General features: G+C 36.9%; 1 protein-coding gene across 1 annotated transcript in view; it reads right to left on the reverse strand.

The window, feature by feature from the left end:
• Positions 1-21321, reverse strand: part of PDE7B (phosphodiesterase 7B) — a 233502-nt gene extending 212181 nt beyond the window's left edge. The window contains exons 1-2 of the mRNA XM_026087431.1: positions 21287-21321; positions 11382-11509 (exon numbers count right to left, since the gene is read on the reverse strand). The gene's annotated coding sequence lies outside the window, so the exon portion shown is untranslated. The remainder of the gene's footprint in view (positions 1-11381; positions 11510-21286) is intronic.
• Positions 21322-27885: the final 6564 nt, after the last annotated feature.

Here is a 27885-nt window from a genome sequence, read left to right on the forward strand (position 1 = left end):
TTAAAACTGCCTCGTACCAGATGACTGCAATGTAACTAATGTGACAGTTATTTAATTAAATGGTTTCAGGGTTGATCTGGGGACCTAAAAACCAGTAAGCTTATGTCCATGTTGGACAAATCAGCAGATATTATTTAAAGATGAGAGTAAGCGGACACTTGGGGGAATATGATMTATATATTCCTGGGCATTGGTTTTGTTTTTCTTTTTGTTGACAAAAAAGTTTTTTACTGAACAAATTGTAAACTGCTGCTCAAGTGACAGTGACCTTTCCTGTCTCCTAATGTCTACATATCCACTGCATAATTTAGTCAATGCTTCTCCTGCAACAAGCAACAAGCTACGTTTTGCTGTATTTCAAAATACTAATTTAGATGGCCTTGGTCTAACCCAGAATGGCTGTTCTTAAGTTAATTTTTTTCATTAAATTTGCCATTTGCATATTAAATGTAACAAAATGTGCCATCTTAAATTACACCAGAATTTTTTGTTTTGTCTTGTTTTGTGCACTGTAGTAAATTGTCAAATGTCTGGTAATTCACAATACAGGAAGAACTGTACTCTCAATTCTGACTTCAACCTAGACATGATTTGGTGTTCTGTAAGTCAATTAACTAAATGCAATATAAATAGATTACTTGGCATGGAGATTGAGAGTACCCTGTTATTCTGGGAACTGATAGCAATATAAAACTGTTTATAGCAAAGAACATGCAACAAATTGTTGTACTGCTTTATATGGCTTAATTCATCTTTAAATTATACTAATCTGCTAATTTGCTAAAAATCCAATGTTTTGAAAATGATTTCTTTAGATTGATTTTATTTTATATTTTTGTTTAGTTATTAAGTTTCTAGTTATCTTGCTTAGCTCCTTGTTTTGAATATTTCTATTCAGATGTTAACATTCCAGACATGTGGTCACATAAGGGAAACAATAAAGGCTACTTTCTGACTACATAATACCATTTCTCCCCCAAGTCCTCCCCCATACCTCCCATCATATCATAATGCTATATAGTGTTATCTCTTAGAAGAAAATCAAATTCTACAATTATTGCTTCTTTCAATAAGCGTGTAAGTTCCAGAAACTTCAGGCCATCAGGTGCTTGATAACACCTTATCAACCAAAAAGCCCACCTTGTTCTCTTTAATATCCTTTATCCTTAAACWCTTTATGGACAAAAGACAGATTTTTCTCCCATTATTTAGTACTGTAAACAAACTGTGAACAGTGAGAGTGAAGGTTAAGGATACAACATTTTGTCACTACATATTGTGTTAATTGTTTCAAGACACATACTACTAGAGCTAATAGCTCTAATATACCATTCCATACCACATACATTATTTCAGCCAAAGATTCAGGTTTTAAATAACTTTATGGGCTACATGCTTATCTTAAAAAAATTTGCACCACAAAAGCAAGTATTTCTTCAAAGCTGACTGCCTAATCTTCCAGACTGCTTAAGACCACAGATTCTCAACAATAATATAATGCTACCCTATTTTTAAAGAAAAAAAATTCTCACTTTATATTAGCTTGAAATGTATTCCAAACAAATATTTTAGAATAATTCTATTTAATTTTAAACACCATTATTTCAATAGGAAGTTCATGATACTTTTTCATGGGTCATTCTCTCTAGGTAATGCTTTCCTGCTAACCAGCAGGGGTATCTGAGTACTACTCTTATCTTTTGTATTTTCTGTCGAGTCTGGCAACCAAGCTATAAATACTGTCAACAGTGTTGTTAAGTCTTTCTGATGGAGAAACAAACTGTCTGGACTGAAAATCATCCTTGCTTAGGTTAAAGCAGAACCAGCAGGACTAAGACAAACGTAGAATGATTTGAGTAAATGCCTTTGCCATTATCTATATACTAGATAAAATCTTGGTATATATAAGTTGGCTGAGCATCAGAGTTCTGCATGAGTGCTTCTTTGCTTCCTGGAGCAGAGGTAAGGAGTTTGTGTTCCTGTTGTGATATTTTGGTTTGGCAGTTATGATTTCTCTTCAGCTTTTCCTGAACAACGGCTGGGAATGATGACTTTTGGAATTAGTTGCTGAACTGTGATAGATAGAAATCAAATGCATAATATGGCTGGTTAACAATTTGCAGATGATCTCCTGGCATCTATCAATACATTCTGGCATCAGCATAATCTATAGATATCCTCCATTTCCTTTTTTTTCCCCCCTACAGACATTTCTCAATCTGCAGTATTTTCCCAGTACCCCATGTGAGGGGTAAGGAAGATTTTTTGGCAAAGGAGAGAATGATTTCATATACAAGCCTCTTCACTATTCTCTATTGTCTCAGCTTTTACTAATAAAGAAAAAGTTTTGAGCTCTTGGGTTTTCAAATGAAATACTTGCAGTGTGACCCAAGTGTGTCTAACATAACTAATTTCTTGAACATGCAGAGAGATTAAAAAAAAAAAGCTCTGAGGCATGAACAGTCCCATTCATTGCAAGACTGTTACCTTATGTAAATAGTATTTTAAACTATCAGCACTCTTAACTATTTTGTTACAGAAAGCATTTAAGAACAAATGGGAAGTATAATAGGAGGACTTAACGCAATGCACTCTGAAAAACTGCTCATTTGGGAGAGGCTTTTAGCAACACATAGTAAGAGTGAAAGGAGAATCATTTTTTTCTTTTATTCTTCTAAAGAGATGAGACTCAGCTTTCAAAACGTGCTAAACATTGCTGCTCTCGTGTCTGTCTATTTTCTGTAGACAGAGAATGTAGACTAAGCAGGAGTTCCCTATGCCACCTTCTCAGGACCTGAGGCAGTAAGGTTATTAGTCATCATAGGAGTTGCTGTTTTGCTTCAGGCTCTGCCAATGTAACTCAGTGCCTTTCCAGCTCCTATGTCACCTGAATAGAGCAGTGGGGCCGCTGAGGACAATGCATCAATTAGCCATACCCATCCCTCTTGTGTAAGGGGTGTGATGGACATAACATTCAAAGTCACTATAGGAAATCAGATCTGAATAACATAAGGGATTGCTCAATAGTTTGAGGCCTGGAACTCGCTCAGCTTAGACCACAAAGATAGGGAGTTGATCACTTTTCTGACAGCTTAATTCTCCACCTTAATTCCTCTTCCTGCCCAATACCTTTCAGAGCCAAACTGAGCTTGGTTGCAGAAGAGTCTAGAAAAACTACAAGCTCACTATCTTGGAAAAATACTGGATTGTTTCCTTTAGTTATGTGGTAGGTGACGTGTCAATATACTTGACGGATTTAGACATATAGCACCAAAGACAAACTGGGAATTTTCGAGATCCTTTCATTTAAGCATTTCAGAACAGGGGAATCTATTTCTTATCTCTGCATTTGAACTTCTCTATCCCTCATAAATTTAGGACTTTCTGGTGATGGAACTGCATTTTAAAATCCTTAATTGATATTCTTCAAAGAATATCTGGCCCTCTGTGGCAGATGTTATATCTTTGTTCTGAATAAACAGCAGTGTAATTATTCACGTTAGGGATGTTATTGATTTCTAGTATTTATAATCTGATGGGCTTTAAATTCTCTAGTGTGACTTCTACAATCTTAGTTTTATCTGTATCATTTCACTAGCTCTTGTTTGCATAAAGACAAACACCTACATCAGTTAGAATATCTTTCAGAAAAGCATCCACTCTTAAGCAGAGAATGGAAACTTCTGCTTTCCTTAATAATTTGTTTTGATGTTAATCACCTTTTCATATGAATAAACAGGACATTTTCTGTAAAAAAAATCCCTAACCTTTCAAGCAGATCTATAATTTGGGCTATACACCGAATGAAGACTGTTCTTATAAGTATTTATACCTAGATGTTCATTCCTTTATGATCTTTACAGGTCAGCCAAGCACACAATATTATAGAACCATAGCCAAACCTGAAGTCTTCCCAAGTGAATGTGTTTAAATATGCATTCTTGCAGTGACTTTGATTTTTGTCTGTCTCATGTTAGCCAAGTAATGGGAATACAATCATCTTTGCTGTAGGTTTAGGCTTCACAAGTCATGTGTGGTTAAGAAAATTATAGTAAGCTCATTAGCACACATGTTGTTATAATGTTGYATTGAATAAAGCCCTTAAACAAGGCTTTCCAGAAGAGCCCAGGTGGTCTTCATTCTGCCCCAGTAGCCCTTATGTCATCAGTGTTGTGCTCTTACTGTGGCTTGGATGCCTTCCTTCACATTTGTCCCAGCAATAGCTAAGACTGTTGTTTTAGAAATCACCATTCTTTGAGGTAATGCAAATTATCTACCTGAGCTGGGCAATGGAGATCTCTGTAGCCAAAATAAACCAAAGACAGAGCTAAAGCATGGGTCTGGCTTGGCTGAACTCTAAGGGATGAAAAAGGCAAATCCAACCCAATGGAACCACATGTATGAAGAAGAAATTACACAATGCGATACATAAAGTAACTGCAACTGCCAAGAAGTAATGCCAGAATAATCTCCTTGCTTCACAAACACAGACTTAATGCAAAGCCGGGCACTTGGCTTAAATCTGGTGTGATTTACCTTTGTATTCACCACTGTTACTGGCTATATATCAGTATTTGCTTCATTCTTGGCTATGTGGTGTGTATACCTTTCTGAATATTATACTGTGTAAGATATTATATCTCACTGTGGAACAGAGAAACAACTGCATTGATGCACTAGCACACAGTCATCTCAAAATTGATTTTACATTTTTATTTTCTACTACGTATTGTAACTTCTGTTGCTGCTAAAGGAGACAGCTGTAGCCTTTTTTTTTTCACTGCAAAAGGATGATTTGCAAGCTTTCCAAGACCAAATCTTGCCTAGTTTGCGCTTCTTGGAATTGCCTTCTGGAGCTTCTGCTTTTCATGCTGTGGTTTGAGGAGAAAATAGTGCTTTGGTAAGTTGAAGCCACTGACATTAGAGGACCATTTTGAGGAGGGTTTCCTGTTTCAGCACCATCTCTTTAACTATCTAATAATATCTCCTCAAAATACTATTATATATTCATCAGCCCGTAAAACAACTGCAGAAAAAATTCATAAGGATGGAGATATAAAGCAATTTTTGGATAAAATGTATATGTCTTTAGCTGCCATCTTAAATAGTAACTACAGCATCTCCTTTCTCTGAAACAAAAAAAAAGCCAGAGATGAGCAACATTAGGAGCGGGTCAAACTGTTTTGCAGCACTCTGAGTGTGCATTAACTAAAATATGGTCTTCTTTCTTTTCATCCTCCATACAGAGTTGTATGGTTTTAGATGTATGTTTTGGACACATCTGAAATACACATGACTGGAAGGGCGCCTGATGTACTGCAATAGATATATAATCAAAAGCAGAAACTCCAGGTCACATACCTAGGGTGATTTTAACATGAGGTCCTTTAGTTCTTTAAGTTCATGCATGGTTTTTGAATCAAAAATTTTTTAAAAAATTCATTGTATGAAAAAGTCTTGTTTTACAGCTCCATTTTAACACACACCTATTACCCCAGTTTTAACGCATTTAAGAGGTAAAACATTAATTTTGGATCATTCTGACTTCTTGGCAAAATGCGTTATGCTGCCTCAGGTCTCATGTTTTATAGAAGACTAAGTATACTCAATCAGCAGCATTACTATTATGAACTAAACTTAACTGCTCATTATAAGAATTTGACAATTCCTATTGTCCAGATACTCTTGTTGACTGATATTAGTTTATATAAGCCTCTTTGACTTGAGTTCTGTATCAACTTTTCCACTATTTTGCCCAGGATTGATGTTAGTTTGCCAGACCTATTATTGCCCAAATTATCCTTTTCACTCTTTTAAATGCTGGCTTAATTTTTCTACCTGCCTTGTTGAGGTTCTGTAGTATTCCAAGATAAGTTCTAGATCTTTTTGTTGGTGTTTGCAAGGGCGTCTATTTTTCAGAAATTATGCGAAAGTATGCCCTTTTCTGATTACTCTCTGCTCTATCAGGATAGGAATAGGGACAGCTGGAAATTACTGTCAACAATAGGAATTAAAAAATATTGGAGATCTCCATTCCACCTGCAGTGTAATGTGATGTAAAAGGTCCTGGTTCCTTTACCTGCTGGTGAAAATCATGTTCTTTTCCTTAACACCCCCCCCCTTTTTTTTTCTCTACTGCCATCAATGTCTTACCAGCATCAGCTCCCAGAAATACAGAAATGGGTCACCATCCCTCTCCCTCCCTCCTGATTCTAACACTGAAGACAGAAGTTGCTCTGGAGTTTCTAGGGAGCCTGTACTGGTTTACACACCCAACCATTTGGTAAACAATTAAGGGAAGGTGACTGCTGTTCTTGGAAATCAGAAGGCCACCAGAAGGTGTTATGATTTTTTTGGCGTAACATACAAACATTTTTTTGACTCTGAGAAATGACTGGACAGAAAAAAATATTGTAAGCACTGGATAAGTTTGCTGTTTATTGTCTCTCTTCAGAGTTGTTTGCTTTCATAGTATCATTAATAATCACAGTACTTTAAAGACAAATAAGAAGAGWTTCAGCTAATGTTCCAGTCTTATGAACTGTGTAGGTAGACCCCTGTGCTACATCTACCAAACTCTGTTTGTGAAGGGACTCAAATCCTAGAATCTCCTACTAGCTCTGAGAACTTACTATCAGAATATCTGCGTGAATCATGTACAAGGAGGAGATGCTAAATAAGAATGAATAAAAAAAAAAAGATCTCAAATATTAGAGGAAGAGACTGCAGTTTGTTGTGGTTGCAGTAATCATTTATTGTGACTAGAGAGGCACAAATTCTTCTATAGAAGTTTTTGCAGTCTTGATGTGACATTTGAATTCATGGTATTCCCTTCTGTCTATATTGGTTCTCAGTTTTTATATTTTTGGTCAAGTCTTCCTTGTTTTTTGAATCTTGCTTGTCTTTAGTTCCCTACCTTGCATCTGACTAGTTATTCAATGAACGTAATTCTGGCCTCTGAACTAAGTGGCCAAAGAACACAGGGCAAGGACTTTATCTTCATTGCATTTGAAAATTATAATGCTATATTTTCAAAACTATTAAAAAGACAGGATGACAAAAGACTGAGTATTGTTTTACAATGGAAATGCCAATAGGCTGTACAATTACTGAGGGATTGCTACGTCGCTATGCATCCAATTCTGTTTATACGAGAAAAAAACAAACACTGAAAAAGGGTAACAGTAATAATCAGCAATGCATATGGAATAGTAGAGTGCCTGTAAAACTGATTTATGAACTCTAAGGGCTGGGTTTATAAAGTCCCATTAATGAAGTGTCAAGAGGTGACAGGATTATATAGTGTTTTACTGCCAAATATATGACATCCTGATAATTTTACACAACATCAGATTAAATGAACATCAAATGGCAGAAGCTGTACTGGAAGAACTACAGAAGTGAAGTTAGATGTCAGAAATATACACAATTGTTGCCTTTTTCCTATTCTACATACTGTGAGATTTCCGTTCTCTTTGCCATTTGAATTCTTATATGAGTGTAAAAACTGGGTCATTTTTAAAGGCTGGAGAAGGAATACACATATGCTGATTATTTAAAATTTACTGGTTGACAGTCTAATTGGATTGAGGCTTTCACAATGGAGCAAGTCTCAAAACAAGAAAAGATTGCTAATAATAAATTTTGGCTACTCATGCTGGTATTATTTAGGAGTCTAATGTTCACATAATCACTCTTCAAACTCATGTTTCTACTCATATGAAATCATACTTTGCATTTGTGATATCACTGTTTGTCTCCACTGTAGTAATTAATGCCCAGATCACTTTCATATGTAAGGACTAAATATAACTTGTTACTCATTGGGGTCCTGCTTAAAGTAAAGTAATGTCTCTTGAGATCAAATCAGCAAGATTTAGGCCTACAGTAAATCACAGATTTATATTTTGCTTGCAAGATCAAATAAGGTAAGATTTATTTGGAGATGCCACGTCATCAGGTTGAAGAAGCAGAGACTATCAGTGGGAATAAGAAAGGATTAGACAAATTCATGAACAATAGGTCTATAAACAATTCATCTGAGAAATAGGCAGGATTGTGCCCTCTAACATCCCTAATGCAATAACTGTGGATAACGGTGGAGTAGAAGGAGCTACAGAAGGGACTACAAAATGTGGCCAGACTCACATGTTCTCCCTAAGTAGCATCTCCCACTGCCATTATTAGAGTCTATACTATACCTCTACTATTAGGATGGACAGATCATTGATCTGACCCAGTAGGGCAATTCTTATGTTCTTATTTATTTGAACTCAAATAAGGATGTTCAAAAAGGATAAGAAACAACATTAAAATATGTAAAAAGTCATTTTGGTAACAGAGGACACAAGGACAGAGAAATAATATATAGGGGCACAATAATTAGAAATGCATACATGCAAAGAAGAAGATATTATAAAATTTTGTGAAGAAAGCACCTTGCCATATAGCACAGGAGAAACATAGTAACTGTTGAGAATAGTAATGAACAGTACAGTTGAATACAGCAAGAACAACAAAAAAGACAGTATGACTAGAATACTATGCTGTTATCAATTATAAGTGAATGGGTTATCTAGATTAATAGGGAGATAATATGAGACTGGTCATATTAAAAATCTCCAGCTTGACTTCACATGATAAGTACCCACATATTTGTTACAAAGTAAGTGCTCCGACAGAGAGAGGTTTGAGGACCTTATTTTCCAATAACTTCAGTAGTTTTGAGAATACACAACATTTCTTTAAAATAACCATGCATGCAAAGTCAAACAATCTAACACACCAGGCTACTTAACCACTTGCTTAATTTGAAGTATCTGAATAAATCCACATAGCTTAATTCACTTGCATTTAAAGTTAGTAATTTCCTGCCCATTAATTTTGTTTTAAGTATGGTTCTGGATATTTCAATAAACAGAGCTCAGAGGATTAGTGAAAGAGTATTTAAAGAACAATGATTGTTTATGAGCTTGAGAGTTTTGTTGTAATGAAAGACTGAATGAACTAGATACAGATCCAAGTTCTGTTCTCAGTTACACTGCTGTAAATCCAGAACAATTCCACTGATGTCACTGAACTCTGGGGTGAGACAGACAGAAAAGCATGAATTTCAGTACAAAAACCTAAAATAAGCCTTAGGTTAACACAGGATATAACTGGACAAAGTCATTGAATGTTTTTGCTACTAAAAAACAAGCAAACACTTTTCTTCCAAGTTTGTTCTAATACAAAAATGCTAGTCAAATTACATATCCACCCAGCAAATTTCCAAACAAGAAAACATGTGTGCATGTGTCTATAGCCCATCTCCACCCTTTGGAAAAAAATCATACAGCTTTTACATGCAAGGGATGAATACAAACACCAAAAAATGGAAATTTCATGGCACATATAACAGGCTGAGAAGGACAGCTGTGCAGAATTTGATGTATCTCTTCAATTCTATCAGCCTTTCAAACAGTTGCATGCTTCAGTTTAGCCKGCTCTTGGGTGAGAATTTAGATTATACATAGTGTTAGTGGAGTTATCCTGGATTTATATTGCTGCAACCAAAAGCTTCCTAGACTTTGAGAAAAGTGTCAAGTCTGCTCTGACAAAAACCTAGAAGCGTAGGTATAGACATCAAAGAAAATATAGGACTTAGTACAGATAATAAGGCTGAGTGCCAACTCTTTGGAAGCATTATTTAATAAAAGTAATAGCAGGGCATAGAGACTGTCAACAAGAGGAATTGTTTAGAGATAAAAGGAGAGAAGTAAGCTTATAGTTAAAGAAAGATAGGTGTCTGCTGAACATCACAATAGACCTCTTTTATTTTAGTCTGGAGCATTCTCTATATCCAGTTCATAGTACGTCATTGTACCCTTAAGAAAAGCAGACTGGACAAAACATTAGAAAACATGAGTACAAAGAAATTCTGCAGTGAAAATGGGAATGAACTTAGTTACCTAATAAAGCACCAGAAGCTTAAATGATGTTACTCACAATTTAGAGCTAATAGTACTTATCACATTCAATCATTCATAACATTTCCATTCACCTTCTTTATCTTTATTATTAGCCTATTACTGACAAAATAAGAGAGGAGTGGATCAAAGCCCTCAAAGGTAGTACTATTCCTTTCAAATTCCCTCATTAAAATTCTTTCTTGCCAAATATTTTCCCAAATGAAATGTACTTGTACCATCACTATTGCTGACAGTCCAAATAGATGAAAAAGACTTTCCAGACTTGCAAGTTTGACCTGCACAATGTGAGCTTCAAGGCTTTTTCAGGTGCCCAGGGCAAAATGCAAGCCATACCATTAAAAATCTGGTTATGCCTGATTCACAACTACTGCAGCCAAACTTGTGCACAGGCAGAATGCTTCACTCTGAATGTCACAGTGGCTCCTCAGGCACTTGTGGCTTAAACCAGTAAGGGAACATTTTTAAGCTTCGAGTGTCATTTCTGCACCACAGACTTGGCAGGAGCCAGGATCTCTGCAGAGCTGGAGAGAAGAGGACTAGTGCTGCCCATTTTTAGTCTAGACTGATTTGGCAGATCTGCCTCAAGTTAACTGAAGAAGGTTTTAATTTCATTTACTTGTCAGTGTATTTCTCTCAAACTGATTTTTAGACAGTGTGCAAGCCTTACTATAGCATTTTTCATCCGTTGAAGAGGCTTTGCTGATGAAATATGATCTCCAGCCTTACCTTCTGTTCCTAACAGGTGATTTTAAATAATTCTTTTAAAATTATTAATCGGGTTGCTGCTTCTTGTGCCAGCGTGGACGTTCAGCATCTGAATTCCATTTTAACAGAAATGTCCAGCTACAGCTGTCAAATGTATATTTAAATTGTTACAAAAGAATTTCTTTCTGATGCACCCCTGTGTTTAGTGTAGCTTTTTGGCTGGCTTAGACTTAGGCCCAGGGCTTAAGGTGCTGGCAGCTGTAAATGTCACTCTAGGTGCATTTATTGTAAAGAGTTGCAGGCACCTAAGCTGTGTGAATTCCTTTTATCGGGGAAAAAGCTCTGCCATCCATTTTATCTGAAAACAACCTTGTTAATAATTTTACTGGAATCATAATCTAATGCTTATTAATGACATTCAAAATTGTTGTGATACAACCAACAATTTTCCATGGTGTAATTGAAACCTAGCACTCAGAATATAGAAAACCACTGGTGTCTATAGATAGACTATATCTACAGACTTTTAAAAAATAATTTAAAAAATGCAAGTTGTTGATAAAAATATAAAACTTTACTATACCCTGTGATTCTCTAAGCTAGGTTAGTTTCAACCCCTGCAAACTTATAAAGCATAAAGAAATTTAATGTATTCATCTAATTAAGGACCACTAATAAGATGGATTTAGACATTCAAAGACATACCTGTATCTTCCACTGCATGTAAACCTTTCATTTTGTGAACAGGTGGACAGAACATCTTAATGGAACTATCTGCTACTCAGTCGTGTTGTTTAGATTCCTGACTATTTAGATATCCTCCTGACAGAGCACTGGAAAATAAAAGAGATTATGCTTCATCAGATAGCCACATCTTCTGGCTTTTCACCTGRAAGTCTTTGGTGACACAGATATCACTGGGCTTTTTTGACTTTGCTACTAAGTGGAAACAGGACACTCCAAGACAAAAATCAGCTACTGATGCTAGGGAGCAAAGACACGTTGACTCCTGTCTTTGTAAGAAATGTTTGCTTCTGCAGAGGGCATGAAATCACATCTCTGCTCTCTCCAGACTACATGGAAAGGGACAGAACTGTCAACATTTACAGTACTCAAGAGGACTGAACTTTACTCCAAAAGCAGAAGTTCACATCTCACTATTCAGTATGCATCACTTATCTATCCTTGGCATTGAGCTGCAGATAAGAAATCCCTGGCATTTTGATTTAGCTTAAACGTTATTTAAAGTCTAACCCTTTGGTAGTTTGTCTTACATTTCTATAAAAGAGGCTCTCACTTTGGCTTCTGGTTTTACAGCTCAAATGGGAACCTCTTAAAATGTAAAAAAAAAAGAACTCTAGCTCTGATAGCTAATGCTTAGCTGTGATAATCCTATACCCCAATCGTACACAACAAAACAGTTGAGCAGTCCTCAGGAGTCTTTGCTGGGATTTCAAAAGACAGTCTCAGGTTAAATCTTTCTTTACCTTGAGATTTGGTTGTTTTTAATAAAAGATAGTGAAACAAGCAAACAAACCTACAAAGCTACAGCTTCAAATTATCTTTTAGAGGACCCAGTCCTATGTATTGTTAACAACCATTGAAATTTTTGGCAAAGTAAGGACTGTCAGCATGTTCTTAATTTGCATTGCAAGTAAAAATACTACAGCTAGCACCATTATGCAGTCAAACCATAAAAATCCAGTGAAGCATATGTCAGTAAGTGGCAGAACAGTACAAAAAAACCCTAGCTAATATTTTATGAATAACACTAAAAGCCTGACCTCAGTGAAATCAGTTAGAGTTTTACCATTCACCTCAATGTGGGAAGATTGCACTGAAAAAGAACATTCTGCTGCTATTTCTTTCTTATTTCTTATTTATTTATAGTGTAGTGCCATTCAGATGCTTGCTAGTTTATTCATAGAACTGTGATTCCCAAAACAAATTCAAAACTTTACACAAATGTCCATTGTTTGCATTTGGTTTTGTTATTCATTATTTCAGTCTTGTAGCAATGTCATGTATCGACTGGGCAGACAAAAACAATAACGTGCCTCGGTGAGTGATACAATATTTCAAGTAAGTGAGCACAGAACAAGTAATCCAAAAGCTGAAATTTGTTTGCATAAATTATTTGGTGAATAATTATGAGTAACAAGAACATTAAAACAAAATCTGGAACATCACAGAAGAAACTGGAAGATAGTAAAGAAAAAAGCAGCCAAGAAGATAAATTAGCCCATGCAATATTCTGTGCTGCCACAGCTGCACTGCCTCTGGTACTCAAGCTACCTCATGTCAAGCTAACTTGGCTGTCTCTCCAAATTGCTGCCATCTTGTCTAAATAAACCATTTACCATAAATAATTCAACCAGTTCTAAATCACAAGACACATCTGCTCAATGATAGATACTGACGCCAATGGTTTCCAAACCTGTCACCCCTTACTAGACACTTTAAACTTATTTTTGAATTAACATATTTAATCATAGTAATAACATAGAGACAAACAATGTTTTACAAATGTCTGAAAATGTGAAAAAAAGAACAACTCCATGGCACTCTTGTTTGATATACGCAAGGAAAGACCAGATTTAATTTGATGCTAGTAATATCCGCATTGTTCTTTTCTCATTTTGGCTACGTTTTCCTATGACTGAATGGTAGTAATATAAACTAGATTCAGAGGGAAGTATTACAGTTTTGATCTGTCCTGCTGGGTTTTCTATGTGGAATTGCTGTTCAACCAAATAAATGAAATATAACCTAATAAATTCAAATACATTTGAAATATTCAGCCTGATTTCCACATTATAGGAAAGAAACACTGCCATTTGCTTCTTCTGACTGACCTTAATTTAAAAGATGAAGAAAAGGAGAAAAGGAGGCTTTTGCTGGGTGCTACATAGAACACCAGCACCCTCAATTTCTGTCACTGGATATCACCAGATGTTTAACAGAAATGCAACTGCAGAGAATATAAGTCTTTACATAAGTATCTAGAACCATGCTACAAAGAGATAGAAACTAAACTCTGTGGACTATATTTCCTTAAATGGTACATAAAGATAGAACATACTAGTCTTTTTCTTTTAGATCACTCAGCTTTTCCTTTCACGGAATATAAGCTTAACACAGCCTTAGGACAGGATGAAAATATTAAAGACTGCATCTTCTTTTCTGTGTCTGCTTTGCCTTGAGAAGACCTCTCTGCCTGCATGGAATGATAATGCTAACAATCTGATCTGGTTTGGGATCCACTCAAGGTTCTGCTTGCCCAGCTTTTGCTCAAAATTATAACTTTATGGATGACCAATTTATACTACACATGTTGTGATTTATGTTTGAGGATTAATAGCTACTACAAAATCACAGTAGCTCTTGCCAATTAAGGGTTTGAATGGAAAAGATTTATGTATTCCTCCAAAAACAGTTTTTATTTTTTTCCCATAAATTACCCTTCCTGGTGCAATGTTTGATTCACTCCCTTTGTGATTTAGGTGATGCTGGGTCAATTCCCTGATCTACTGCAAACATGTTGCAAAGCTGAGTGAGTACCCTGGCTCTACAATGCTTCTATTCCCTTATAATGAGATTATAAAAGTGTTTTTCTATCTACTGGGTGTTTCTTAAGAATCAGCACATCAAAGAATGGGGGTAAAATAAGTTACAGTAGATAGAAGACAGACAACAGTCTGGACAAAAAGTAGAACAGAAAATAGCTATTTCTGTGACAGCACCAGAGGACCTTGAWGAATTAGATTCATAAGTAGGTGGATCAGATTAAATTAATTTCCTTGTATAAAGCTTCATTCAGGATTTCTCAAGCTTGCAGTGGTTCTTGTTTTCAATAGTTTCAAGTGGTTGGGTCCACAAAAACTGCAAGAAGTTTGCACCTTTTCTATTTTCACAGTCTAAAAAGATCTTTTCTATACCTTCATATCTGCACTATTTTTAAAAGAACAGAAAGGTTCAAGTGCTCTTCAGAATTTGGGTTTTGTAAAAGTAGAGTTTTGGAAGATTTGAAATCATTAGAAAATGTTTCCATGATTTTTGTTTGTTCAATTGCCAGTTAGTGTCTGTATACATTATAGAAATATATTTATGTAATGTAATAAAAAAGAAAAAAAACATAATCCAAAGGCAAATGAAAATTACACATTTTTTCTATGGCAAGTTTGTTCAGCTGCTGTCAATAAGGTCATTATTTAACTGTTTTCTAGCTGGAGAAAGAATTTTATCCTATGAAAAGGCTTTATTTTATTTTTTAAAGGACACAGTTCAACTTTGGCTTGGCTTTTAGAGTGGAGTACAGCAAATCCTTTTTCTATAAACAAAATGTTCTAATTTACTGCCCTCGATAAGATCCTCAGACTCGCTTAAATTGTCCAAAGTGTTAGAGGTGAAACCTATGCCAAAAAAGATACTTGAATAAATATTGCATATATTTTCAATTTGTGGGTGAACATAATGCAAAACAATTTGGGTTGTTAGGCACATTGCAAGGAGGATCTGTGCAGGCTTCCCACACACATTGCTACCAAAGCACTTCAGTCCTAACAGTTAACACCATATGATATTCCACTCTTGGGTTACGTTATGAGCAGTGACCACCAACTTGGTCTGCAAGTTTTGGAACATTCGAATCCTATAGACCTGATGACTTTGTGGTTTTTGGTTTGTTTTCTCTAGCACCATGATTTTTACACACAAACTCTAAGAATATCTGCTCACTGTGAAGGATTTCTACTGCATACATAAGTTTGCCTCCTAGAAAGCCAATTTTCCCTAACTTATTTTAATTTAGAGTCATGGGCCAACTTCTTTCTAAATAAAGCTACTTCATTTTTTCTCAATCTTCTATTAATGCAACAACCATGTGTTTACTGAGAATGTGAATATATGAGTTGGTCTTCAGTCTCTTTCTAAAATTTCTTAGAGCATAAGAAATTGGTTAACTGTCTATACAAGTTGACTCACTTAACTGTTAGAAAAGATACACTCAGTACTTTGAAATGGGAATGGCCTAGAAAGTCTCAGAAGTACAAAAAATATTCCTCCTCCAGTAGTACTGGAAAGAAAAAGCAGCAGGTTGTGGGGAGAGAAAGGACAGCATGCCTGGTTTTATGCATTAACTTAAATTTATATTGGCTCATTCTCTATTACACACTAAACATTTTCCAGTTTTGCTCCACAGTGGTCAGATGAAGAAATCTTAGAGGATGGAGAAAACAGGCAAAGTGAGGATAGGCTGATCTGGAAAACCACTGAAGACCATAAACACTTCCTTCATTTTATTCTATCCTGCCCTCTATCATTCCTCGCAGGAAAGTTCAGTATCACATGTGGCTCCGGACCATTTGTCATAGCAACCAAGCAAATTTGTGCACACACAACAAGATAAGGTACTGTCCAGTCATACCTCCATCAGAATCTTGCTACCAAAAAAGATTTCCAATAAAGATAGCTATGACTATAGTCCATACACACATATTTCAGGGAGAAACTTAAAAAAAATCACTATTACTGGATACATGTAGAAATACTTTACTTGTTTTGGAAATGTAACCACCTGTAGGATTAGGGAGTGTCATTGAATTAATGGTGCCAGAAAGTCTACCTACCATCTATACAGCAGTAAAATCAAAACTAAAGAAAAACATATCCATCTGAAGCATGCACAGAGAATCCTAATTTTTTTCAACAGCCAAAGTGTTTTGCATGATTCTATGACTATGTATATTGAACTCACAGCCAAATAAAACTTACTAGGGATTATGGGTATTTTCAAAAATGAATTCTGCCCCAAGGCACTGCCAAGGGCATGCTGATTTTTCTATAAATATTCAAATAAAATTTAAATGCATCATCCTCTTTAAGATGTAACAGCTACAGAACTTTTCCCTTTATTTCATCTGCCCTGGGTGTAGCTGTTCCTCTCCTTCCTTTTGCTGGTCCTTCTAAGAGAATCTCTCTCATTTCAATATTATGCCTTCTCCCAGAATGGGAATAGTACAGTTCTCATATATTTTAGCATTAGACCATAGTATCCTGTCAACTCACTATGCTTAACTAGCATGCCAGTTGAGTTCTGCTGTTTCAGTCTGGTTTTGGGGGGTATGACAGAGGTGAATATGGCAATTTGACAGTCTTCTTACTGTTACTGTCTGAGTGTTGCTCAGATACGGTTTAATTGTAAAATTAAAACCAAAGTATTTACAGGAAAACAGTAAATTAATAGCATGTCCATTTTATTTCATCTACAAACACCTTACTTAAACAGGCCTAATTTATTTGTTAGACTTCTCTGAACAGTTCCTCAGTAAGGGAGATTGTATTCATCCAGCCAAAGTTCCTTTGTTCTGGCTGATTCTCAGTTTGGCTCTGTTTGTTCAAACCAGTTCATCAGGCTTAACAGGACACTGAGCTCAAACTTTTCAACCCAACAGTTATGTCATTACCATTAACAGCACTCCTATGTTTGCTGAGGTGTGACTGCTCTTGAATAAGTCTTCCTTCCTTGTTTTTATTGTTAACTAAAACTTTGCTGCTTTGTTCATAGCCTGAGCTCAGAGCTGCTCTTTGCTTCTCTGCGCTGACTTTCATCCTTAATACCTGTTTCTTCTCATTTTTTCATCCCTTTGCTAACTGATCCCCTTCCTTTCTTCAGTTTGATCATATTAGGTCACTGTTTCACTAGACATCTTTTAGTGAAAGAGCTTCCTGCATGTGGATGCATTGGGATGGATAGTTGCTCTCCAGCATCACTCACCTCTCCTGTCTCTTCAAAGCAGCAACAGAAATGTAGAGAAAAGGCAGAGATTCTTCTCCCTTTCTCCAATGCTTGGGTACTCACTACAGGACTCTGAAATTTCGTCTTTGCCCTGCCTCACTCTTTTCCTTTCTCCAATCACAAGTAGTGAAGAGAGACCCAGAAAAATTGTGCCACTTGCACATCTACCACAAGTACATATGGCAATGTAAGAGTTCAATTATCCAGAGAAAATCATCCTGACGCACCTGTTAAAGTTACCAAAGGGAAGCAGCAGACAACTTAGCTGAGCAGATAGTGCTGCCTTAAAAGGCTGTTAGAAAAGAAAGAGAGTACTGGGAGAATATTGATTATGTGGCAATTTAAGAAGCAGGAGGACTGAAGCACTGTTCACATTGACATAGTCCAGCAATCTTTTCTACACAGTGTGACAACCATGCTAATCCTCTGTTACAGCCTGACAACTTATACGCAATCTGGCTTCCCACACAAAAAAACTGCATAAAAGTCCTGTGTAAAATAATGTTTTGTTGCAAAGAAGATATGCACCTGCTGTGTTGGGGGTGCATAATCTTAAGTAACATGCCTAGCCATTCCTGAATTGGAAGGTAAGATCTTACCTAAAGACTTGCCAAAGGGAATAGAACAAAGTATTCCTGTGCCAATTCCCATGTTAGGCTATCAAGTTACAACAGTGTGTCATATGTGCAGGAAAGAAATTAAAAGTGCTGTTTAAGTATAAGAAATTATCCTGTTTGCCTCTCAGGGAGAAGAGCTTTCACACAGGAAAAAAGTCCTGCTTATCTGTGCTGATTGGATTATTTGTGGCAAGATAATCCTAACTGTTCTTGTGATGGGGTGAAAAAATAATGTAATTCAACTGCACACAATAAACGTATATGAGAAAAGCAGTTGAAAACAGAGTGATACAGCACATGAATCCTGTTGTAATTACAGGATAACTCTTTTACTCATTATTAAAGCATTTTGATTTAGGAAAATAGATGAAACATAATTTAGCTGCAAAAGGATTCATTATGTAAATTCCTCAGGGCAAAGACCATGTTTTTTTTGTATTTACACAGATCCCACTCCCAACTGGAGCTCCYGGGAACTAGTATAATACAAATATTATTGCTACTACTATTAATACTTCTAATGGTAGTAAGTGCTACAAAGCATTTATAAGAAATAGAAAACAAAGAAAAATATTCTGTAAAGAAAACTAGAATTTAAAAGTGACTGTAAACTACATTGGATGCACTGAGATTACAGCACTTGGCAGTTTATGGTACCTTTCTCCTTTGCACTGTTGCTTAATTAAGCTTATAATTGCAGGTAAAAGGACTGATATAAAATTTTGATCCTGTTAACACGAGAACTGTATCATCTATCTTTTACGGAAAGGGATTAAATGATGGCTAAGTAGGGATCTCTTCAGCCCTATCCAGCATAGATGGCATAGTCAAGTAGCCTGCTGTCAGTGATCTCACAGTTCCCAGGGCAATGCTGATGTCTTCCCCTTAGCCTAGCATGCAGCCCTGGGAGTGTGAGGGGAAAAGTTGCTCTAACTTTGGGATTTTATGGATCTCTGCTCTTCATCATGATATTGTTCTGCTTCTTGAGTATCCAGCATCTTCAAATGGCGCAGCATTGCTACCTGTTATTGATGGCCCATCTCATGATTGATGGAGCAGAGTCCCAAATAACCACAAAATTGGGGTAACTTTTTCTCCCTCCACAGCTGAGGAAAAGACACCAGAATTTCCATCATGCTGGCAGTGGTCTCAACATTCATACCGGGCTGGGCCTGGACACAAGTGTCAGCACCCGCTTCTGTATTAAGGGACATTTCCCACACCAGGTTTGGAGTCACACCCATTCTCATGATACACTAGGCTCCCTTCCCTACCAGAGGCATGAGATCCTTCCCTGTCCCTATGCTCTAGCAGGTCTTGTCTCCAAGTGCTGGACTATATCTTACTCCCAAACTCTAATAGTTTCTCTTTTGCGAGCAGCATTGGGTCTTATTCCTCCCTGGTCTCTCCCTTCTGCACCAACTCCCCCCTACAAGCATCAAGTGACACCATTCCCTCTAGACATTAACTTTCCTCCTCTGTGTTGCACCTGGTATTTATCCCATTCCCCATGCTACCCAGGAAAGAGGGGAAAGTACTTTCCACAGGGCACCATTCTCCCAAACTTTTTTTCTGGATTAAAATCTCCCCAATTCCCCTTCCACAAGTCTCCTTCTGCCCATTCCCATTTCCTTCCTTCCCCCACCCTTCCTCAAACAACCCAACTCCTTGAAGATCCCCAGGCTGGTGTGCTGACATGAAACTSTCATGACATGCTGACATGCTGGTATCTTGTAGATGAGAAATGAAACTACATCTTACTATTTAGAAATTAAAAAGCATATTTTACTCCCTTCCCTCTCCATATTTCCTTTCCAACTTCCAATTTGATTGCTAGTTTTGTTATTTAGCTTCCTTGTGCATAGCATTCTTTGCTTTTCTGCTGAAAGCTTCTATGTAACTTTTTGGATGCAGAGAGCTGTAATGTTCCACCCACTGCATTGCAGTTGTGATTGAGAAATAGTCTATAAAATACAGTGGAACTCCCAGAAGATCTGAGGCACTATTATAAATGCATTTATAAACTGTTAATATTCAGCAGTATGTTTATTTAGGAATCATATATGAGTTTAAATAGTGGCGTTATTTCTCCCCACAGGACTTCTTCTTTCTTTTAAGAGGCTTACTATTTTTTATGCCATTTTCAGTCCATTTTCATGAGAACAGCTAGCTGATTATTCCTTAGCCACCATTCTCTTACTTAAGGAATTGCTGAATAACAATATGCTTTATGTTTGAAAGGCAAAGCTTGTATTCAGCCTGATTCCAAGGGAGAGAAATACCCAACTTAGAATGGTCTTCTGCTTTCCCTGCAAGTCCACTCTGTGAGCCCTCACTACAGTTAGTAGAGTAGAGCTCACAAAAAAAGAGTGTTCTGAGAAACAACTACTCTAAAGCAATTTTCAAAGGGCCTGAAGAGTAAAGCCCAGGCCATTATACCAGATCATGAGGTGGATGATGCAGATATCCACTGTAATGAATACAATGTTATGCTCTCCAACTTTCTCTAAAACATGGATTACAATCACAGGAACCACCAAAGAAAAATCACAGGAACCACAAAAGAAAACAGCTAACTTACCTGTGTGGCCAATAGATTAGATTTTCTTATTTCTTATGTACCAATAGTATTATTCTAACGATATTAATATTATCCTAACAACTAACTGAGCTAGCCACTGTATGTTATTTTAAAACAGGTTTTCTTAACTGTTTTGTAATAGTTTAAAACAAAGGAGCCACAGTACACAGAGGAACAGCACTAGACAGGTGTCCTGCCAGAAGGGGAGGGAGGAGGAAGGAGAGAAAGGAGGGAAGAAGGGGATGAGAGAAGGAAGGAAAAAAACAGGGAGGAAGCAAGAGAGGGAGGGAGAGAGGAAGGAAGGCAAAGTAGGAAAGAAGGAAGAAGGGTGGAAAGGAGGGAAGAGAGGGAAGGAATGAAACTTCCTGTCTTCATTTCTGTCTCTGCCTTACATCCTTTCTACCTTTCCCACCCCCACTGAAGTAGCAAGTGACGTAATACCTTTCCTTTTCTAAAGACTTGCAGTAGATTTTGCTTCCAAAACCCCATATACCTGGTATACAGAGGACAGTGTTATCATAACAACAGAATTCATGACACATTCTTCTTTCTATATTGTCTATTTGAAAAACTAGCTCTGCCAAGAACTAGTTTATTATGTGAAGAAAGTACTCACTTTATCTCTTGGCTAGATACAATTCATTGTTTTCCCATGGCTGATGACAGGTCTCCTCCCCGTTACATTTCAGATCTGGCAAACAGCTATTTGATGCTGTTAGAAAAAAAAAACTAAGACAAGTAAAGGAAGTGTAAGCCTGATTTAGAAACTCCTTTAGAAGGTGGAAGGCAGAAAGATATCTGTTTACAGGCTAGTAGGGGAGAGCAGATCAAGGTTAAGAGAAGAGTATTTCAACATACACCTGTTTCCTACTTATACTAATAATTTTGGATGTGTCTTTGAGCACGTCATTTATGAAAAGATTTCTAAATACAAAGCATAGTTTTGAGCTTTGGTCTCCCAAGACTTATTGTCCCTGTCTGTAAAAGGGAAATAATTATAAGCACATCTGTCATGGCAGTATTTTACGTTAACTTGATATTATATCTTTTACATTAATTTGATTTATATATATGTATGTTTGTCTATGCAACTCCCCCTGGTGGAAGACAAAGCATTATATTTCAAGATCTATGTTATGTTTCATAACATTTAATACTAAGTTCCTTCTCATTAGATGATGAGCTGCTCCTGAAAACTTTGTGAGAAATCGGGAAACAAATACTGGGGGACTACGTCAATTGTAATTCAGTTCCAATTCAAATTCGGGAAGCCTTTTAAGATCCTATTTCTGTCCAAAACCGAGAACCAGCCATGAGGTAGAATGACTATATAGAAAAAGTAAAAGTAAGCCTTTGGTCTACAAAAAGACGATCTGGTTTAAGTGAGTGTTATAAAAAAAGTCTTCTTAAGTGAAGTGCCGGGGTGTTCTGTAATTACGAGAGAAAGCAGGATTCTACGGCATGTTGCCTTCAGTGCAAAAACAGATGAAGCATTCACAAATAAATTGGCGATACTTTGCAAAAGATGTACCAAACACTCTTTACCAGGAATAATCTACCCACTGAATTCAGTAGATTTGTCCTTGAAAGAGCTATAGATGGTGACAAATCTGCCTTCAACAGTTGCTTTCATTTTGCAAGATTACAGAGTGATTGGAATAACAGCAGTAAAACTACAACAGGCTTTCCTTACTGTGTATTCAGACAATGAAGCCAATATTTCACACTGATTTGAAACAGATTTCCCAGAATACTTGGAAATCTTGCCAAGTATTTATCATCTTGACCACACCCAGTACAGTAATCAGAAAAAAAAAATTGTATTTGATCTCTTGATGATCCTCCTCCTGAAGGAGGATTCTGGTCTGGGTGGCTTGACACCTCCTTTTCTGTGTTCTTGAGTTGTCCGGCCATATTCTGTATTGTGTGCTACTTAAAAACACAGTATACCTTAATGTAGCAAAACCAAGATACGTGGGATCCAAGAAAGAGAAAAGGGTGATGATCTTGATCATCCAAGAGAACAAATAAAATTTACATATATATATTTTCCACAGAATATTTTCTCCCACAAATCCATATTTATAAAGAAACAACTCACACTATCTACTATGCATAGCTGGAGTTGTAAATCTAACGGGAAAGGATGATGTTTGATACAAGAAAACAATATAGTTATTCAGCTTTTTTATAAGAATTCGGGCATAAAAACAAAGCAAAACAAAACCCATATTCTTTTCCTCTATCTTGACCACAAAATTATTGTATAAACAAAAGATGACACCTATGGCTGCATAAAAATACACTTAAATTCTGTACTCGGATAATAAATACCTCAGGAGATATTTTTTTCTAGGAATGATGCTGTGAGCAATATTTGCATGTCCGGAAACTGTAAATAAAACATGTCCAAATACTTGTTCTTAATTATTCTACGAATCATGGATCTGCGATTATTATTCGAACCAATACAGCAAGAAAAAAAACCCTTCCTTACGTTCCATCCTGATTCATATCTGTCTAAAATCTCTTTGCTTACTCTCTATCATCTGCCCTCATATCTCAGCCCCCTAAACCTTAACTTCAGTAATACAGTATTCAGTATGGCTTTTTAACACTTTCTTTATCACAATCTGTCCAACTTTAACTGTTTGGGTTGAAATTTTCCGTGCTGAGTGTCACCTCTGGGCTGATTTTTTAAGTAATAAAATGAGGTGGGAAACCAAATAGTCTACTTCACATATTTAAAAATTCTTACAACAATTTTGTTGAGAATCTTTATGGCCTCCATATTTTGAAGTGAAGATGGTAGACAAATTGTCTTGGTGTCTTTTTATTCCTCAAGGAAGACCACTTCAGTTGGATAAGTTATAAAACCCTAAAATTTTAATATAAATTTAATATAAAATTTAATATAAAAATTGCAGTTCATGTATGTTTAAAATAGACTTGACAGAGATCATTAGCTTAATTTTCTAAAAATTCTGTCTGCTTTGAGCATCCTGAAAGCAACACAGACTGCTTCTGAATTTCTGCAGTCTGTTGGGGGACCAGACTCTAGAACTGAGAGCAAGGAAAATAATTGCCTTCCTAGCCTCTTAATATTCTCTTTGCTGAGGTCCAAACAGTATGGAGGAAAAATTAACCATTACTTCTCTGGAAGAGAAAAAAAAAAGGAATTATGTCATCAGATAATTAAAGACTTACTATAAGTCATATGCACAAGGAAGCCAAATTATGGGAAATCTGTACTTTAGTGTTGTTCCTTACTTTTGAGTAACTTTTCTGAACCTTTCCATTATTTTGACATTTTTAGTATATATGCTATTGAACAAATTTGTTTTCAGTCTTCAGTTCCTTCCCAGCAAAATTCTCACTGGTTTCAATGTGGACACGTTGTTAGATAAGGCCCTCTTCTACTGATCAGTGAATGATCCATATATGAGCAATTTGAAAAGTAAAGTGTATACATTTAAGTCCATATCGAATCATACCATCTACGAGTTATTTCTAAGCACAAGAAGCCAGATTACTTATGGTCTCTTCGATGACTCTCTAGGATTCCTGTAGCCAGTGCATGATGATGGGAGGCTTACCAAAGAACTAGAAGGCACTAATAGCAGTTTGTCTAGTCCTTTCATTTCCCACTATAAGACCAGTGTTAGCCTCTGTACTCACCTTTCTTCACTCCAAGGCTTCCCATTTATTTGCTCTACAAAATGGCAGCATCAACTCTCATTCTCCCTTTATCTGAAAGTATCAGTATAGCACTATACCACACTACAAGTTTTAATAAACCCTCAGAATACTTGAAGCTTTCACTGTGCTTATTCCATTAACATGAAACAGAACCAGAAGCTCACATCAAGATAATGAGTATGCTGAACTATTGGTCCAGGCCAGAGTCACAGATCCTTTCAGATAGATTATGGATAATTTTTTCAAAACCAATCACTTCAATTTCAACTACAAAAGCTTAACACGAACATCTAAAGCATTGACACAAAGTAACAACTTCTTGGTGTTTTCTGCAAGCCCAGCTTCCTGTTTGTATACACAAAAGCTGTAGATAATCCATTTTTCTACCACAAATATGGGCACCAAGTTTGTCAAAAATAATTTCAAATGTCTTCTCATGCAAAAGACGTGGTTGAAGCTTGGCTTCTGAAATGCAGCCCCTCGAGGAACATCAACTGTAGCCATACTTTCTCTCACAAAACATGCATTAAAAAAATCAACACTGAGCTTTGAAAATCTTCAACAAGAAACAAAATTCAGTTACCAATACCCAGTAACAAAATATATGGCTAGAGCACAGCAGAAAAGCATTTAATATAGTCTGCCATTAGCTATTCACCCTGATTAATTATAAAATTCTCAGTGTCTTCTGTGTTATTTTTAGAACCTTGATTTTATACAGAGGAAGACAGAGCGCGAGAGATGAATTTGGTGCAGAATAAAAGATAGTTTTAATACAAAAATTAGCATTTACTGTGAATAAATATGCTATATTAATGCCGCAATAGAAATTAGCATGTAGTGCTTTCCCATGCAAAAAGAGGCAGAACAGCTTTCCATGTTATTGCTCTTTGCCCTTCACAGCACCTCATACACTGGATCTATCTTGAAGGAGAGTCCTTAAATTACTGCAAGCAGACCGTAAGGCACATGCAGTAGCAGCAGTGCACTGACATTTGCTAAGCACCAGAGTCCCTCAAGTGACTGGGAGCTAAGCCATTGACGTCACTGAACAATAGGCAAAATATTTCCTCCTCCTCTGTAGTTCTGAACTGTAAACACCCAGCTTGCACACAGCAGGCTGAACATTTGGGGAGAGGCGGAGAAGGAGAATGTGAAAAACTCTCAAGTGATGCTGCTGAAAATAAGCAGCTGTTCCTGCATAACCAAACTCCTTTTATTCCTTCCATTTTGCTGTAAAGATTGCTGGTGTCCCCTTGGTGTAGGGCACATGGTATAGAAGCTAAAGATAAAATACACTATAAATAAAACTGTCTCTATTGAACTCACAAGGAGATTTTGGAAGTAAAATACCTAATATTCATTACAAGAAAAACACACTCTCTCTCATTCTCTCTCTCCATTGTGGGTAAGTACATTATCATAAAAGTCATCCATGTATTATGGGTGAGTTGTGGTGGTAATGGGACTGCATGGAAGTGGATTTTCATCTTGGTCGTCCCTCCCTCAAAGCATATACAGTATTGCAAGCCAAAGAGAAAAACAATGGCAACATTTATGTATTTAGCATTATAATTACAAAATCACGTAGATCAGTGTATGCTCTAGACTCACTGTAAGGTCTGGTTTAAGTTGGAGCATTATGTTTATGGTGTAGCCAGAAAATAAAAAGGCAGAGTTAAGCCTGAAAACTGAAAYCTAATCACGGCTTCTTGTGTCTACATTTTAAAAATACAGATACATGGATTCATTAGGAGTTGTCAGTTGTTGAACAGAATTTTTTTTTACACCTATATAAATAGTTAAACAGTGCTGGCAAATAGCAAATGCAGGGAACCTACATTTTTCTGCAGCCTCTTGGTGCCAGTTAGGCTAAAGCAGAGGGATCATAAAAGAGATGTATGTTCCTATTGTGTAGATTCCCTTGGCAAAAAGCTTCTAACTCAGCTGCAATCCTACGTATAATAAATCTGTTTCCAAATCAGCCCTGGGAAGATTTGGCATTCTGAAGAGAAGGAAAATGAGACCACTAGAAACAGGGAGTTGGGGCAGAAAAGAGCTCAGAAACGCTGTACCTCTACAAAGCCTCAAGGAAACCACTGAACCTGGGAGTCCTGAAAGCAGCTGTAACCTACCTCAGGGAATACCTTGGCTTTTTTTGGTAGACCAGTGTAAGAGAAATGAATCTCACTTAGAGTCCTTAGCCTTGGCTTTTAAAGATCCAGCCAACATTTGAAGAAACCCTAAGAAAGAACTCCATAAAGAGATACCGTCTGTTTTTAAAGGCTTGTCTGAAAATACTGCTTGGAGACAACCTTGGAGTGCCAAAGGAAATATGTGTGTCACCTGACTGCTAACTGAATAATCACCTCCATGGAAGTCAAAGTGACCCAGATTATCATTACTTATACCTTTGTCTTGTTTCATTTAGGTTTTGCTTACTTTGCCCACAGAAGAGGGTGAATAATCCCCCTTTCATTACATTTGTTCTCAAAACAAATGCCAAGGAATCACCCCTGTTACCAGGTTCTGCAGAGGGCAGCATGYAAGATCCAGAGAGAGAGAGGTCTTTTTTTCCTGTCCAATGCTGCTCTCTATTGAATGAAGCTGTAGGTGGCACATCCCATCTCCAGTATATACTGATCTATGATTCCAAAGTGCTGAACAAACATCAACTCATCTTTCCAAACAGACCACAACTAATTAATCTTTACCCCCTTTACATGCAGGAAAAGTAGGTGGACAAAGAAGTTAAGTAGGGCTAGTTTGTTGCACAATTCATCTATTAGGCCACAGTGCACTGAAGAATGTTCTCAATGTCCAGCTGCTCTGCCTGTGTTGAATTAGCACCACCGTTTGAAGCATCTAACTAAAGGAGAGAAAAGAACCTCATTCCCTCTTCAGTGTGTGCAGCAACAGCAGCCTTCTGGGATTCGACTGCTACAATGCAAATGTATTGCCCCATTAGTTGATGCACAAGCACTGAACCTCTGCTTCCTGCTTATGCTTTCTCCGCAGCACAAGATGGCTAAAACTCATCTACTCATCTTCTCAGGAAAAGGGCATGCTGCAAAGTAACATTTTGTTGGATTGTTTGTCCTTTCTTCTTTCCTTGCCATTTTTGTCTTTCCATGGGTGGCTCTCCTGTAAAATATTTCCTTCCTGCTGGAGAGCTAGATGGTAAAATCAAAACGTATATAAGAACAAAAATAACCAGAATAAGAGAATAATTGGCTGGCTGGCATCAGCACAAGTAAGATTGAGAGACAGGGATATAAAAGTTGATTTTGATTTTTTACTATCTTGCACAAAGTATAGTCAGAGAAGTATCTGTAAAATTAACATAAAATGGGATTTTTCTGATCTGATAGGAGGTTACCCTGCTTGATTTATAACTGAACCACTACCTACAGTGCAAAGCAATGTGCTTTCCTCACTAGCATACATCTTGTTGGAGACTGCGAAATTCTTGTATTGCTTTGGGAAGCCAAATTTGTTGACATAATTTTGGAAGCC

Source organism: Apteryx rowi, unplaced genomic scaffold, assembly GCF_003343035.1.
Source record: "Apteryx rowi isolate R43461 unplaced genomic scaffold, aptRow1 scaffold_716, whole genome shotgun sequence".
NCBI lineage: Eukaryota > Metazoa > Chordata > Aves > Apterygiformes > Apterygidae > Apteryx > Apteryx rowi.